At 38.0% G+C, this 18,061-nt stretch overlaps 1 protein-coding gene across 3 annotated transcripts in view; it reads right to left on the bottom strand.

Annotated features, from left to right (window-relative positions):
• The window catches only part of LOC115211381 (chromodomain Y-like protein 2), a 249,187-nt gene that overhangs the window by 190,920 nt on the left and 40,206 nt on the right, over positions 1-18,061 (bottom strand). Inside the window, exon 2 of one of the 3 annotated variants that reach the window (XM_036500665.1) lies at positions 611-651. The exons of the other annotated variants lie outside the window; for them this stretch is intronic. The gene's annotated coding sequence lies outside the window, so the exon portion shown is untranslated. The remainder of the gene's footprint in view (positions 1-610; positions 652-18,061) is intronic. 3 annotated transcript variants of the gene reach the window in all.

The raw sequence follows: 18,061 nt of genomic DNA, 5'->3' as shown, positions 1-18,061 counted from the left end.
ATGACCTTGATTAGTAAAGAATTAAGTAAGCAACAACGTAATGCAGCAGCATAGTGAGTGCAGATAATAGGTGCACAAACGGTGCAGTGAAATTTTTGGCACCACTGATTTGGGAAGCAGAACTTTAGGTGCATCAGGTGCACACGGAAATAGCTACGCACTACAGACTATCAACAGTTCAAACAACTTGCTACATGTTTTGTTACTTAAATGGCCAATTATTCCAGGAAAAGTATACAGGTAAGGGTTAATAATAATAGGCGGGAGTTCAGTGTACTATACAAGGCATGTGTAAGAAGTTTGAAGCTCTGTGAAGTAGCGAATGGGAAAGGATTTGCAATTTAATTTATTAGATATACAATGTTAGCTAACAAGAAAAGTTAACACAAACTGGAAAAAAATGAATATGAAAGGCTTTGATCCATGCTTGTAGCAGTAACAATTAAACAGCTATAAACATGTAATGTAAATGGATACATGCTGAATGCATTGCACTGCAATCTTATGAGAGTGACATTCATCTATTTGCTTCATCACAACAAAAGGATTATCACAACACCGGGACCGCCATAGGAAATCTGCTCTCAATTGCATCAGTGCAGTTACTTACATAGTTCTCTAGATAACTTGTTCTTTGCAGAACCATCAAACCTATGCAAAAATAGAGGAAAATATATGTGTGTGTGTGCATACATTATTAATGGTGGAATTTCTTCTTTGACTTTACAACATGAAACCAGGGCTAAGCAATGTCCTTTTGAAGCCAGTGACCGTGCAGCTTTAATAAGAGCCCATGAATAATGTCACAACTCTTAATGTAAACTTACGAGTAGCACGATCAGGTTTTATCAGCATAATTAATGAAAAATTGATTAGTCACAATGCTCAAGTTGTTAAAGTGGTTTTTAGATTAACACTAAGTATCACTAATTTCATATTTATTCAAGCAAACACACCACAGTAGAATATAATCTCTCTCTATATAAACGGCAGTTTGTCTGTGCGTGTTTCTGTGTGTCTGTTTGCTTGTACCCTCACCCTGACCATGGCTTTCAACCGATTCTGATGAAACTTGACACACACATAGCCCATTGTCATAATTCAAAACTAACGCAGCGAAAATTTTGAAAAGTTCCCCCAGTTCTGAAAAAAATCGATAAATTCGACATGGGGTCGAGAATTAGAAACACAAACCGCAAACTGTCTAGGGGACGCAACTCCACCTTTTTTAACTAAAAAAAAAATTTACCATCATTTTTTTCCAATTTTTCGGCTTATAACTCTCTAAAAATGCTTTATAGTTATTTCCCTTACAAACCTGAGCAACGCCGGGCGATACTGCTAGTATTCCTATACAAATCTGCAGAATGCCAAGACAAAATAACTGAACTTTGAAATCCTTTAAAACAGAATTCTGGAGTTTTCATTGGAAAACAGACATCCTCAAGAATGTTCTCACGGTGCAAACATAGAAAACAGGAGCCAAATTATATTAGTTTGGTATCGATGTGCTTCTGTTTAGTTTTCTATAGGTCAGGTATGAGAAAAAGGATTCAAACATTTCCATATGTTACAATTATAGAAACAATGATTTAAAATGTTTATAGTACTGAGTCAAAAGGAATTACTGGCACAGAGGTGAACATAAAATTGGATTGATAAGAGTTAGATTTAATGATGATTTACAGAGGGTTAGGATAGGTTGTCTAGATTTTAAGAAAGCAGGACTAATTTGGGGTTAAACAATAGAGAATGTAGGATTTGTGAATCATGGCAAATTTTTGTTTGAACTAAAGTAGTATTCAAAATATTGAACTAAAATAGTATTACCATTAGCTATAATCATTTGCTCCACTAGAAAAATATTTGTGGCTAACTTTTTAGGAAAACAATCAGCAGAGATATAAAGTTAATAACATAAAAAAGCACAGGATCATGAAGAGAAAAAGTGAACTAAAAAAACAAAGGTGACTATATATGTTGGATATTACAAGTATCAGTTTCAGATGGACAACAGCATACATATCTATCACTCGCTAAGAGACTACATAACTAATTATACAATGGAGTAACTGCTATCTTATTTTTTCTAGGTACTATAAAATTTACATTAAATAATTAGCAGTTAATTCATGAAAGTTTATTTTGAATGATTAAAAATGACTCAATTACAGTGTAATTTATAATGGAAACAATTTCACAAAAGAGATAAACCAAAGCAGATGGAATACTGTAATTTTGACAGGGACCTCTCTCATGCTAGAAGCATAATAAGATGCTGTATTTGGTGATAAGACCATCACAATACAAAAACCTTACCAAAAGTAGCAAAGGAACAAATAGAGAAAGTGTAAAGAAGATTTGTTAATCTCACACAGAAGCAGGAGTGGCTGTGTGGTAAGTAGCTTGCTTACCAACCACATGGTTCCGGGTTCAGTCCCACTGCGTGGCATCTTGGGCAAGTGTCTTCTGCTATAGCCCTGGGCCGACCAATGCCTTGTGAGTGGATTTGGTAGACGGAAACTGAAAGAAGCCTGTCGTATATATGTATATATATATATATATGTATGTGTGTTTGTTTGTGTGTCTGTGTTTGTCCCCCTAGCATCGCTTGACAACCGATGCTGGTGTGTTTATGTCCCCGTTACTTAGCGGTTCGGCAAAAGAGACCGATAGAATAAGTACTGGGCTTACAAAAGGAAGTCCCGGGGTCGAGTTGCTCGACTAAAGGCGGTGCTCCAGCATGGCCGCAGTCAAATGACTGAAACAAGTAAATGAGTAAAAGAGAGAGACAACCTGTGTATCGCCAGTGGTATGATAAAGTGTACCCATCCACAATATATAGAGAGGAGGTTGGTGATAGCAAGTCCATCCTATCATGACAAAAGTAGCATTAAATACAGATGGGTTAGATGGGTTTTTCCTCTAGTGCCTCCATACCAGATGGTATTGAACTGTGGCAAATAGTGAGAGTGAGATTTTTCCAACCCATGCAAGCATGGACAAACATACGATGGTGATGATGATGATGATGACAATAATGATGATAGCTAAACAAAACAAGAAATAAAAAATAAGCATCTCTGGCATTTGTGTGCCGTAATATTTAATGATGGATGGAATTTAACTTTGTTACATACTTAATTCCAATGTTCATAAATGTTTTAAATAATACATTTTGAATTCTGTTGAAACACCTAAGGACAAAATTATTTTAACCTTTTAGTGTTCACATTATTCTGCCAAAACTAATCCTTTTTCATCCACATTGTTTTGAACTAATCATGCATTCTCTTGTAGCTATGAGATTTTGATGAGGTAGCTGTTAATTTTTGAAACGATATTGTAGGGCTGGTGTGAGAGACCAGATCTGGCCAGTTTGAACATAAAACAGGCAGAATACTTTTGGCCGGATATGGCCGGTTTAAATGCTAAAGGGTTAAACTGATTCTAGAAATAATAGAGAATAACAAAAGAACTTCTTGAATGAACATTCCCAAAGATATCTTTTGGTAAATATTAATTTACTCTTCAATTATTTTAGATAAGCTTCTTAAATATTGGCAACATCCATTAACCTTTAGCTTACTGTACAGCATGGCCACAGCTCAAGAGCTGAAACTGGAAAACATAAACATAAGTCCAATTACTTCTTCACATATAGAAACCCCAATAGGTCAAAGACCTGGAGAAGGAATCTTCAAATGCCATGTACAAAAGAATAATAAACTTAATAAACTGGAATGGGTCAATAACAGTTTATAAATAATAAACCAAGTTTCTTTATCACATGAAAAATTGTTATACAGAGAAAATATGTATTTATTCAGAATAGTATTGCATTGTAAAATAGAATAAGATGTTTTAGAAGAGAAACTACAATGCAAGAAAGAAAGAAAGGAGTGAAAACAACAACAACAAAATGCTTTCCACATTCATTTTATAACTCAACAGATTTGGTTTAAACACATCTTATCGAGAGAAAAATAGAAGGTATACAAGCTGCACCAATCAGAAATAATGAAGCAGCTATTTTTCAAATGTTAACATGTGCAGAATAATTTCAATAAATCAGTCAACCAGTTCATGTTGATTGTTGATGGGTCTTCACCTGGAAAATGCTAGCTTGGAGGTCAACCATAAACTACAACAAAGTATGCAAACTAGCCAACTGCCCACTCAAACTTGAGGATACAGTAATCCCTTGACCATTGCAGGTGTTATATTCCAAAACCTCCCACAGAAATAATTAAAATCTAAAAAATATATAATACCTATCGGCCGCAGAAACCCATGATATACTGAGGAGTCAGCAATATAAATTTACGTAAATTAGCCAGAAAAATCTGCAATGTACAGAGTGCACGATATGTACTGAGTGTGCAATATGTGAACCACGATGTACTGAGTGCGCAATAAGTGAACCACGATGTACTGAGTGCGCAATAAGTGTACCACGATGTACTGAGTGTGCGATATGTGAACCACGATGTACTAAGTGTGCGATATGTGAACCACGATGTACTAAGTGTGCGATAAGTGAACCACAATGTACTGAGTGTGCGATAAGTGAACCACGATGTACTAAGTGTGCGATAAGTGAACCACGATGTACTGAGTGTGCGATAAGTGAACCACGATGTACTGAGTGTGCGATAAGTGAACCACGATGTACTGAGTGCGCAATAAGTGTACCACGATGTACTGAGTGTGCAATAAGTGTACCACGATGTACTGAGTGTGCAATAAGTGAACCACGATGTACTGAGTGTGCGATAAGTGAACCACGATGTACTGAGTGTGCGATAAGTGAACCACGATGTACTGAGTGTGCGATAAGTGAACCACGATGTATTGAGTGTGCGATAAGTGAACCACGATGTATTGAGTGCGCGATAAGTGAACCACGATGTACTGAGTGTGCGATAAGTGAACCACGATGTATTGAGTGCGCGATAAGTGAACCACGATGTACTGAGTGTGCGATAAGTGAACCACGATGTATTGAGTGTGCGATAGGTGAACTGCAATATGGTGAGGGATTACTGTATATTTTTATGGGCCAACATGTCGTTAACACTCATTATATATGTAATGAACTTTACATCAGGATCACTGTCTGAAAACTGTATACTGACATTAAAGAAAACAGTCATATAAATATTTTCTACATTAAACATCAGGAGAGGTGGCATAGCTAGAAATCACAGCCACTATGAAATCCCTCAGAACAGAATATTGGAAATTTAAAAGATAAAGAAGCTAACCTTCTTAATAAACTCTATCCATACACCAATAACATGTATAAAATTCATAATACTGATTGGTTGATGCAATAACATCAGTTAGCACATGTTGCAACACATCCTCTCTCAGTATGAGAGTAATTGAATGTCTCATTATTTCAGATCAGTGTAGAATGGAGCTAGCTTGATGAGGTGGTTTTCAAATTATTGAAATATATGATAAAAGTATAAACCATCATTTTGCATTTTCTTCAATCCTTTTATTTCTAACATGCTTCCTGAAACATTTTAACTATTTAATATGCAAGTAATCTTCATTAATAATTTAAATTATACTGTAATTATTTTTTTTTGTTTTGTTTTAAGTGTTTACATCTGTTTTTCTCAATCAAACATAATTCTGAAAATGTTCTTATTTGCATGGATAGTCAGTTTGTTTTACAGTTGGATACTTTTTCTAAAAGTAACCATTCAACTATGAAGTGGAATTACAATCAACTTTCAACAAAACTGACTGTTGCAAGTCAAGTAATGTAGTATGCTTTGTTTCTAATAGAAAATATACAGCAGCCGCATACACTAAACCATACTAGTTTCCTACTTTTCTAGTTACGGCTAGTAACAAAGTCATCGTCATGACTAATTACTTCACTCCATAGAAGCAAATAACCATTGCTAACGTGGGTAATCAGTAGCAGCAGGAGTATTACAACTAGAAACAAAAGTAATAACAAATTGCGAAGCTCCAGAAGGTCATCGATGGCGTGGATGACCGAATAAGCCTTCAGTCAGACCTACTGGCTGTTGTCCAATGGGCGGAAAAGAACAACATGCTGCTAAACGAAGACAAATTCAAATTGATCCACTTTGGAAGGGAGGATGCTCTGAAACTCCCATACTCCCTTCCTTCTGGTGAAACTCTCATGGCGTCTAACAACATCAGAGACTTGGGAGTAACAGTGGACAACAACATAAGCTGGGCTACACATATAAGCAGCAAAGTTGACACGGCCCGCAGAATGTGTTTCTGGATTCTCAGAACCTTCCAGTCGAGAGATTCCCACACCATTATCCTTCTCTTCTCCACTTTTGCCCGACCTCACCTTGAATACTGCTGACCACTGTGGTCTCCCTACACAAAACAAAATATTATGAGAATTGAAGCTCCCCAAAGGTCAATCACGAAAAAGATAGATGGCATGTCAGACTTCGACTACTGGGATCAACTGGAAAAGCTGAAACTGTATTCACTCCAACGACGCCGTGAACGCTACATTATCCGTATGATGTGGAAAATATTCCATCAGCACTGTCCGAATGATGTTGGCATCACCTTCAAAATACATCCAAGGCTTGGACCACGTGCTATCCATCCACAACAAAAATCTAAATCGCATCTAATAACAACAATACGGCACAATTATTTCACCTCAATAGGACCCGTTTTCTTCAACATTACACCAGCACACGTCAAAACAGAAAATGACCACACAAAATTCAAGAAGATTTTGGACAAATTCCTTCAAACAGTCCCAGACAAACCACCCACACCCGGATATGTCTCCGCAAACAATAACTCTCTGCTCGAATGGGCCTTGGTGCCCAAATCCTGAATTGAAAGAATTCGCCAGGTGGTGCTATTAAGTTAGACATGGCCTGGGCCAATACTGGCCAAAACCTTTCTAAGTTATTCTAAGATACCAACAGCAAGACAATGAGGCCCAGCAAGCAATTTGCTTAAGTTATCATCTTATGTACAGACAGATATTTGGCTACATTCCCAGTGGTCAAGATCAAAAATTCTACACATATATCCCACAGAAGCAAAGAGGGAACTGTAGGTCTCTCTACAACAAGGATGAAAAAGACCATATTATAGAGTGCAAATCTTCAGTTATATATAAGATGGTCTAAGTCTATACAGTAAAACAAAAAATAGAAGCAGTTATTTTAAATAGATGAATAAGTATACTTTGCATAATTTATTCAACATATGTGTAAACGAACTCACACAGGAGGGGGGGAAAATGAGAGAGATACTTTTTAAGTATTTATGCCGAATTACACGGTCATTTTTCATACTTATATTCCAACAATAAGTTTCCATTTTTTACTGATACATCGAGATATATTTTTACAGATACATCGAGATATATTTCTTTAAACTCACAGATACATCGAGATATATTTCTTATTTTCCTTTAGCTACATGCATAAATAAAATGGCAACTTTTTTTTCTTCTTTTAACTGATCAGTATACAATGGTATACTATGGCACAAAATGCAGTGCTTTGTTGGAAGAGATGGCATGACAACAGTGATTCCAGCCTATTTATTCTCTGTACTGAGACAAAGAATGCAAAAAGTCATGCTTCAAAGAAAAATCATTTTAATAAAATGAATCCGCCAGGCAAAATTTTCAATAATCAAGACTACCTCTGAGACAGCAAAACTGCACTTTCTCCAAATTACATAAAATTGTTTCTTTGTTTTGGGGTTTTACATGTTTTTTGTTTTGGTTTTTTTGGGTTTTTTTAATTCTTTTACACATTAATTAGTCATAAACACTTTTAGAATTTCTATGAGATTTAATTTTTTTTTAAGCCATCTGAAAATATAAGTGGTGAGAGAAAATTAAGTATGACATATAATTATTAATAATTGGCAAGTGTTCTTAATGAGAATAATTGTCTTCGGTTGAGTGTGATTTAGTATAATGAGAGGAAATTATTGCATGCTACGATAACTAGATAGGTCTTAAGTGACTCCTGCTCAAAAATTCTGATTTTTATAAAAATAACAAAAAAAAAAATCTCTTTCCACTGTAATCTTGTCTTATGCTCCAGTGAGAGGAGTTATTGACACAACACAGGTTGATCAGTCTATCTTGTGCTCCACTTACTTAACGCTTGTGGTTTGCTTTATCAGTATACTAGCAGTATCGCCCGGCGTTGCTCGGGTTTGTAAGGGAAATAACTATATAAGCATTTTTAGAAATGTAAAGTATAATAGCCATCTCAATATGGCTAACCACAAGGGGGGGTGTTACTGTAGCTTTTTACGTTCCGAGATTTAATAATACGTTTTTAGAGACTTACTTCCCTTATATATGCCAGAAATGCATTAAAAATGGGAAAAATTCATGGTAAATTTTTTTTAAATAGTAGACTCATCGTAGACGCGCGCTAATACCCAGAAGGGCTCGATATGAATCACGACTATAAGATACCCGGTTTTGGTTAAACTGCACCGCAAAATGTGGGAGTAGTTAGGAATCTAAATCGTAGGAGACAGACAGCACACAACTTCACTTTTATATATAAAGATACTGGTGGAGAAAGAACATAATAGTAATTCTTAGAACTCTTAGATTGCAGAAGTTGTTATTGCATAACACTAAGTCAGCCCTGATCAAGCAAACATGTAGCATGTGATAGCTGGTTACACCAGATCCAGGGTTTTAAATTAACCATGTCTCTGCCTAACAGATCTGATTGGCATAGACTAAGGAGCACAAAAATAGTAATGGTTAGTGTCCAGTGATAAAATATAGGAACATAAAGAGTACCAAAGAAGAAAAAAATTCCCAGTGAGAGAGCAGCCTTACACAAAGCGACGAGAACCAAAGCAAGCTGATTGATTGGGATTTAAGATTTACATTAACTCTTTAGCATTTAAACCAGTTATATCCGGCCCAAATATTCTACCTGCTTTATGTCCAGACTGGTCAGATCTGATCTCTCACACCTACCCTGCAATGTCATTCTAAAAATTAAACAACCACATTTATGCAATCTTGACGCTACAAGCTAATCTATATATATAAAACTGTAGTTGTGTGAGTGTCTGTCCCCTTCGATTTAGATTCCTAACTACTCCCACATTTTGCAGTGCAGTTTAACCAAATTCGGGTATCTTCTCCCCCTTCTTCCCTCCCTCGTGAAGCTGTGGGGAAGGGAGTGTAAGGAAATCAACGTCGTAAAGCGTTGTCAAGGAGACCAGCGTTCTTTTAGAACAACGACTTCATGGCTTGAAGACACCAAAACAGAAATGGCTAAGAAAGCCCGAATTGGCATCTATAAGGGAAGTAACTCTCCAAAAATGCTTATATAGTTATTTCCCTTACAAACCTGAGCAACGCCGGGCGATACTGCTAGTACTTGATAAAGACACAAATGACTGAAAGACTTGTCTTCCCAAAACCAAGAACAGTAAACTCCCTTTGAAGTGAAGCTTAATGCGAAGGAGGAGTATCATTCATTTCCAACATTTCCTGAAGATGATGACCTCCAACATATGTCATCATCATCATCATCATCATCGTTTAACGTCCCTTCTCCATGCTAGCATGGGTTGGACGGTTCGACCGGGGATCTGGGAAGCCAGAAGGCTGCACCAGGCTCCGGTCTTATCTGGCAATGTTTCTACAGCTGGATGCCCTTCCTAACACCAACCACTCCGTGAGTGTAGTGGGTGCTTTTTACGTGCCACCTGCACTGGAGCCAGGCGAGGCTGGCATCGGCCACGGTCGGATTGGTGCATTTTACGTGCCACCGGCACGGAAGCCAGTCGAGGCGGCACCGGCTTCGGCCACGATTCGGATGGTGCTATTTACGTGCCACCGACATGGAAGCCAGTCGAGGCGGCGCTGGCATCGGCCACGATTCAGATAGTGTCGTATTAAAATATTAATTTCAAGGTTATCCTTTTTTTGCTTACTAGATCTTCGAGTTGATAGAGATGATTGCAGTAAAGCCTGGCCATATTAACTTCAGAAATATGGGTTGTAATTCTTGAGCTTCAGAAATACATGAGATCTGTAAAGGAAGGTGTGTGTGTGTGTGTGTGTGTGTATGCAAGTGTGGTTGCATAGGCACAGATGTGGCTGTGTGGCAATGAGTTTGCTTCCCAACCACATGGCTCTAGGTTCAGTCCCACTACATGGCACCTTAGGGAAGTGTCTTGTACAATAGCTTTCGGGTTGATCAAAGCTTTATGAATGGATATTGTAGACAGAAACTGAAAGAAGCCTGTTGTGTACGCATGTGTGTGTACATACACACACACACACAGAAAGAGATGTATTGTGCACATGTGTGTGTGTTTGTCTCCTTGCCTTGATAGTCATAAATGGACATTACTATGATACAAGCAGCAGTATTCATTTCCAATATTCTGCAAGAACATGTCTTGCTTGGAAGTGGGTGAGGTTTAGCGACAGGAAGGGCATCCAGCCATAGAAAATCTGCCACAAATATACTCTGTCCAACCCATGCAAACATGGAAAAGTGGAAATTAAATGATAATGATAATGTTGATGCCCATATATGTAATCCGAAGAAGAACATTAAGTATTCCCTGTTTGTTTGTCTGCTTAACTTGCTAAATCTAGAGGAAGTGGCTAATGATCAGTGTAGAGCCATAGAGTAGGGTGGACATAAAAAGGTGACGGGAGGAGGGGAGATGAGTCAAGTCACCTCTGAGGAGCAAAGACCATCATACTAGCATAGTAGCATACAACGGGCATCTAATAGTAAAGAGTGGAGGCGCAATGGCCCAGTGGTTAGGGCAGCGGACTTGCGGGTATAGGATTGCAGTTTCGATTCCCAGACCGGGCGTTGTGAGTGTTTATTGAGCGAAAACACCTAAAAAGTCTTCCATACATCTTGCATTACAAACTGAACTGGTAATCATTAAGGAAGTATCAAATTTATTTTCCACTAAATTTGCAAATGTTAAGTAGCTTTTATTATCAGCTGATTGCTACACAGAACAGGAAATGCATCAAGTAAATTATAAACATAAATTTATTGTTTCTAACATAGATAGAAGCCCAGACTTTAGGGGCATAGTTGATTATATCAACCCCAATCCTTTATGTTATCAGCCCTAGAATGATGAAAGGCAAATTTAACCTCAGCAAGATTAGAACATAAAGCATTTAGTCTGATACTCCAATGATTCTACCAATAATCACCATCATCATCATCAACATCTAATTTCCCATACTTGCATTGGCCAGACAAAATTCCTGAAGACAGATTTCCATCAGCCAGATGTTCTTTCTGTAACCTTGTCTCCAAGCAAATTAATGCTTCAAGTCCTCAAGTCCCTTGAGTCAGGAACAGCACAGTGGCTAAGCATTTTTTCACAGAAGATTACAAATAAATGACACTGCTTGCATAACAATGAAGTTTGTTTACAATTAGTACTCAAAGTCAAGAAAAGGAGTGCAAACACACTTTCTCACTCACACACACACCACAAGTGTCTTTCAGCTTCCATCTATCAAGTCCGCTAGCAAGGCTTTGACTGACCGAAGTGTCACAGAAGACACCTGTCCAAGGTGTCGCAGTGCGACTGAACCTGACACTGCGTGGTTGTGAAGCAAATTTCTTAACCACATAGCCAATCTGCACTTAATATAAATTATCAATACATAAAGATAATCACTACATAATGAACCTTTTTTTTCATTTATTATTGTGTTTTTTACAAAGTCATAATATTTCATTAACGAATACCCTGATTATGTTTCTTTCTTTTTTTTTTTAAACAACTCAATCAGACTTTTCCATTGCACTACAATAATTTAGCCTTTAACTAGATAAATGCAACAATATACATTTCAAAGTATATTTCCTGATGAAATAAATCTCTCGTCAATCATAGACAAGTTATTTTTTGCTTTGTTTTTTTTTTTAATTTTCATTTAAAAAATACTTATAAAATTACCACAGTATTAGTGTAACAAATACATCATTTATTCAAAAAGCCTAAACTTGAAGGATTGCTCTTACAACTTCCTGCTTTGTTACACGAACTTACAAAGCAAAATATTATATTCAGTGTATTTGTTTCATCATAATTATTTATATTCTTCTTGCCAATAATATTCATGCAGCAACATGATAAAAAGAAAACAAATGTTAACTTAAGGCTCTTATCTAAACATCAATATCATCTTCATCATTTCACATCCGTTTTTTCAAACACTGGTATGAGTTGACTAATTATATTTTGTTATCAGCCAACAAACTAAAGCTAATTCCCCGAGTCTATGGGCAAAGGTTATTGTACTAACATAATTTTTATGTTAAACCGATAACATCTTGAGAATGGCTATGGACAAAGAACATTTGAAAATGAAACAAGTTTACCTTGTTCACTGCTATTATGAAGTACTAAGTCTTTACCTGTCACTACACATATTTACTCTTTTACTCTTTTTACTTGTTTCAGTCATTTGACTGCGGCCATGCTGGAGCACCGCCTTTAATCGAGCAACTCAACCCCGGGACTTATTCATTGTAAGCCCAGTACTTATTCTATCTGTCTCTTTTGCCGAACCGCTAAGTGACAGGGACATAAACACACCAGCATCGGTTGTCAAGCAATGCTAGGGGGACAAACACACACGCACAAACATACACACATACTCTTTTACTTGTTTCAGTTATTTGACTGTGGCCATGCTGGAGCACCGCCTTTAGTCGAGCAACTCGACCCCGGGACTTATTCTTTTGTAAGCCCAGTACTTATTCTATCGGTCTCTTTTGCCGAACCGCTAAGTGATGGGGACATAAACACACCAGCATCGGTTGTCAAGCAATGCTAGGGGGACAAACACACACGCACACACACATATATATACATATATACGACAGGCTTCCTTCAGTTTCCATCTACCAAATCCACCCACAAGGCTTTGGTCGGCCCGAGGCTATAGCAGAAGACACTTGCCCAAGGTGCCACGCAGTGGGACTGAACCCGGAACCATGTGGTTGGTTAGCAAGCTACTTACCACACAGCCACTCCTGCGCCTATGTTTGTTAATCATGCATATACATTCTTTTAATAGTGGACAGTTATATATTGAAAGTTTTGTTAGTTACTATGGTGACAAGTCTACTTATCTATATTCCAAACTCTCTGTCTCTCTGTCCCTCTCTCTCTCTGATTTTCTTTCTCAACAACCTGTCATAGTGAAAGTCATCTTTCTAAAGTGTGTGTTGCATTGTCTCAATATTGAAAGACATACAGACAGAAATACACACACACACACACAAACAACCAAAACTAACTATACTCTCTCTTTTTACTCTTTTACTTGTTCAGTCATTTGACTGCGGCCATGCTGGAGCACTGCCTTTAGTCGACCAAATCAACCCCAGGACTTATTCTTTTGTAAGCCCAGTACTTATTCTATCGGTCTCTTTTGCCGAACCGCTAAGTTACGGGTTCATAAACACACCAGCATCGGTTGTCAAGCAATGCTAAGGGGACAAACACACACGCACAAACATACACACATACTCTTTTACTTGTTTCAGTTATTTGACTGTAGCCATGCTGGAGCACTGCCTTTAGTCGACCAAATCGACCCCGGGACTTTATTCTTTTGTAAGCCCAGTACTTATTCTATCGGTCTCTTTTGCCGAACCGCTAAGTAACGGGGACATAAACACACCAGCATTGGTTGTCAAGCAATACTAGGGGGACAAACACAAACACACACACACATATATATATATATATATAACATATATACGACAGGCTTCTTTCAGTTTCCGTCTACCAAATCCACTCACAAGGCATTGGTCAGCCCGGGGCTATAGCAGAAGACACTTGCCCAAGATGCCATGCAGTGGGACTGAACCCAGAACCATGTGGTTTGTAAGCAAGCTACATACCACACAGCCACTCCTGCGTCTGTTACATAATGAAGGTTTTTTTTTTCTTTATTTTTTTTGAAACTGTGCTGAGTTGTCTCTATGCTGAAAAACATACAGAAACACACAAAAACAAAATATAAATATCTATATTTTGTTTTTATTTCACTCCTTATTCCGGGATCCGGGACCCCCTTCAGTCACGACACTGACTATGGGATTGCACATAGAAAGTTACCCTCCTAGTCACAAGTCTGGGCATGGTTGTTTATGGAAGACCAGCAGTCACCCATGCATACCGGCCGATACAGCTTGGCACTCGTGACGTCGCAACTCATTTCTACAGCTGAGTGAACTGGAACAACGTGAAATAAAGTGTCTTGCTCAAGAACACAACACGCAGCCTGGTCCGGGATTCGAGCTCACAACCTCACGATCGTAAGCTTGACGCTTTAACCACTGAGCCATGCGCCTTCACTCACTCCTTATTAATACTGCAGAAAAAAAAAAACAAAGTAATTATTTTGCTTAATTTTATAATCATTAATTAAAAAAATATTTAGCACTGTGTCATCTTGTGAGCAACTTGTATTTATACTTTCCATGTAAACAGAAAATATATCGAAATCAAAATCGAGGACTGGCATCCGTGCTAGTGGAGCGCTAAGAGCATCCTCCGAGCAGGATCATTGCCAGAGCAGCTGGCTGGCTTCCGTGCCGGTGGCACATAAAAAGCACCATTCAAGCATGATCATTAGCAGTGTTGCCTTACTGGCACATGTGCCAGTGACATGTGAAAAAATATTCGAGCAAGGTCGTTGCCAGTGCCACTGAACTGGCTCCTGTGCAGGTGGCACATAAAAAATACCATTTGAGCGTGGCTGTTGCCAGTACCGCCTGACTGGCCCTCGTGTCAGTGGCACATAAAAGCACCCTCTACACTCTCGGAGTGGTTGGCATTAGGAAGGCATCCAGCTGTAGAAACTCTGCCAGATCAGATTGAAGCCTGGTGCACTCATCTGGTTCACCAGTCCTCAGTCAAATCATCCAACCCATGCCAGCATGGAAAGCGGACATTAATGATGATGATGATGATTACGTTGACAGACTTTCACTTAAAATTCTTGTGTTTTTAATTAAAACTTGTTAGTTGCTATGGTGACAACACTACCTACTTACCTATTTATCTATCTGTCTAACTTTCACACACACATACACACACTCTCTCTCTCTCTCAACAACTTTTTCTCCTCCTTTTCTTCAAAATATGTTGTGATGTATATTTTGATCCCCCCCCCCACACACACTTCTTTCCTTCCCTGTAATAGATGTTGTGACAGACAGACAGACAGACCGAAATCCGTTCCTCTTTTATAACATAAGATTCAGAAAACAATAGACAACCTAATTAATTACATTCTAAGAAAACAGCAACTACACAAACTCAAAACAACAACTCATCAAATCTAAACACTATAGACATGTTGACCTAAAAAAAAAAAAAAAAAAACTACAACAACAAAGCTACTGACTAATACAAAATGTCCTGCAAACATCAAGTGACAAAAACCCATTTAACGTCTGGATTGCTCAGCCTTCACAAAAGCCAAATTTGACAAAAAGCAGTGACTGAGACCCTTGGTGATATGCTGTGCTTGAGCAGAAGACCCATCAAGCCAAGTGAAATCATAGTCATGGCTGGTGTTGGTGTCACGTAAAAAGCACTTTTCAAGCATTGGGCCTCATGGAGGCAACGTGGCTGAGCTCCTTTTGAGTGTTGGGCCTCACAGAGGCAACGACTGAGACCTTTGGCATTATGTCACGCTTGGGAAGAAGACCCACCAAGCCGAGCAAAATCGCAGTTGTGGAAGATACTGGAGTCACGCAAATGAGACCCGTGCCAGTGGCATGTAAAAGTACCCGTTATGCTCTCAGAGTGGTTGGCGTTAGGAAGGGAATCTAGCCATAGCAACCATGCTAGATCAGACTGGAGTATGGTGCAGCCTTCCAGCTTGCCAGCCCTGGTCAAACCATGCCAGCATGGACAACTGACATTAAATGATGATAATGATAGGTCAAGATTATAATTTAGGCGGCTAGCTGCCAGAATAGTTTGCATGCCAAGTAAAATGCTTGGCAGCATTTCATCCGTTTTTAAGTTTGGAGTCCAAATTCTGCCACGGTCAGCGAAGTAAGTATCAGCTTAGCACTGGGATTGATGTAATCAACTTAGCCACTCTCTCGAAATTGCTGGCCTTGTGTTGAAATTTGAAACCAATATTACAATAATTCAAAATCTGAAAGCAAATTATTATCATCACAATCATTGTTATTATGATTTGAACATCCATTTTCAGGCCTGCATGGATCAGGTGTTAAATTTGACATGGTAGGTATTTTCTATGACTGGAAGCTCCCCCTCTCACCAATAAACAACTTTTTCAAAGGTAATATTTCCACTAATCTATCAAAACAGTGAATATATTTTTGAACAAATATTACAGCTGCTAATATTTGTAAAAATATTTTCTTGGCTTCTAACTATGTAAGTAAATGTATTGCGTTAAACAAAAGCATCTTACTATGTGGCTATGTATAAGTTTTTCTACTGTTATTTGTTTTATCTTGTAATTTTATTTCCTTCTCTTTTGTTTTTTTATCTCTTCCGCTATAAGATTTATTTAAAAAATAAAAACCTTGATTAAAAAGCAAAATTTTGGAAAAAGAGACAAAAAAGAAACTTCTTTTGTTTTGCTTAATAATCAATGATAAAAAGATTCAGTAGTTGTTAGATACCAAAGTAGACAATTAATTAATTGATTAATCAACCAAGTAAGTTAAACAAAACCAGAAGCACCTAATGTCTTGCTGAGTGTGTGTTGGATAGGGAAATGATATTAGCAGAACATACATGCAAGTGATTCTACAGCGGAGCCCAGCAGCAAATATGACAAGGGTAGGGTCTTGTTAGTAACTTTTTAGGAGAATGTCCTATTGGCAGAATATGCTTACACTTGGCAATTGGCTTCCAGCAGTTTCTTCTTCCCTTTACCCTGTCAGCGTTGGAGATCTTACAATAGGTCACAGACACTGCCATTCTTCCTTTGACTAAGCCATAAAACAACAAACCCCTATCAAATCAGGTACAGGTTCACCATCAATTTTCAAGCATTCTTGGTGCCAGACCCATGTTGGATTATTCATTTCGTCAAATTAAAAGGGGATCCCATAATAGTAATTCAGGGTTAATTCCTACAAGGCTACTACCAAACTATTAACAACTTTTGCACAATTAAATTTTCACAGTGTGGCTCTTCCTATTCACTAGAAATATGCCACAAAAGCAGACGCATTCCTCCAGTGTTCGACTACAATAATATAAAGGTGCAAAGATTCAAAAACTAAACCAATCTCCTAGCCCTTGGGTACCATCAGGACCCTCTCTTCACAAGTATCTTTTCCTCTTTCATTATGGAACATCATATTCTCTGCAGTGGAGATAAGCTTTCTACGTTCTGAGTTCAAATTCCGCCGAGGTCAACTTTGCCTTTCATCCTTTAGGGGTCGATGAATAAAGTACCAGTTTCGCACTGGGGTCGATATAATCGACTCAATCCCTTCGTCTGTCCTTGTTTAGCCCCTTCTGGGCAGTAAAGAAATATATTAACATATTCTTCACAGTTACATTTTCAAGTAAATGTCCTTGGGGAGTAAGTACATAGTGCCAGATTCAGTTCTAAACATTTGGGCCTTCGCACCACTACAGTTAGATGGGGAGAGAGACCGACAGACAGAAAAGTCTCCACCTTCATGACATGTTACTCATTAGTGAATAAACAAATGCATGTAATAAAAGCCTAGTAGCAAAAATGATAATAATGGTTGCAGGAAATTCAGGTGCCTTCACATAATTGTGTTTGCATTAAAAGAGATATCAACATCATTACTTGTTGAAAAATCAGTAATGCACTTGTATGTGATCATAATAAAACTAAAACATATCCACTCCTTAGACTGACATAGAAAAGAAAAACATATAAATCTAGATATTGTAATAAAAGACACCAGAAGAAATCAGTGCATTCTGAGAGGCATTCCAATCCCTACCTACTACCAAATGTCAACCATAAATAGGTTAATTA

Source organism: Octopus sinensis, linkage group LG1 (genome assembly GCF_006345805.1).
Source record: "Octopus sinensis linkage group LG1, ASM634580v1, whole genome shotgun sequence".
In the NCBI taxonomy this organism is placed as follows: domain Eukaryota; kingdom Metazoa; phylum Mollusca; class Cephalopoda; order Octopoda; family Octopodidae; genus Octopus; species Octopus sinensis.
The sequence above is the reverse complement of the archived record's forward strand: the minus strand, read 5'-3'. Positions and strand labels throughout refer to the sequence as shown.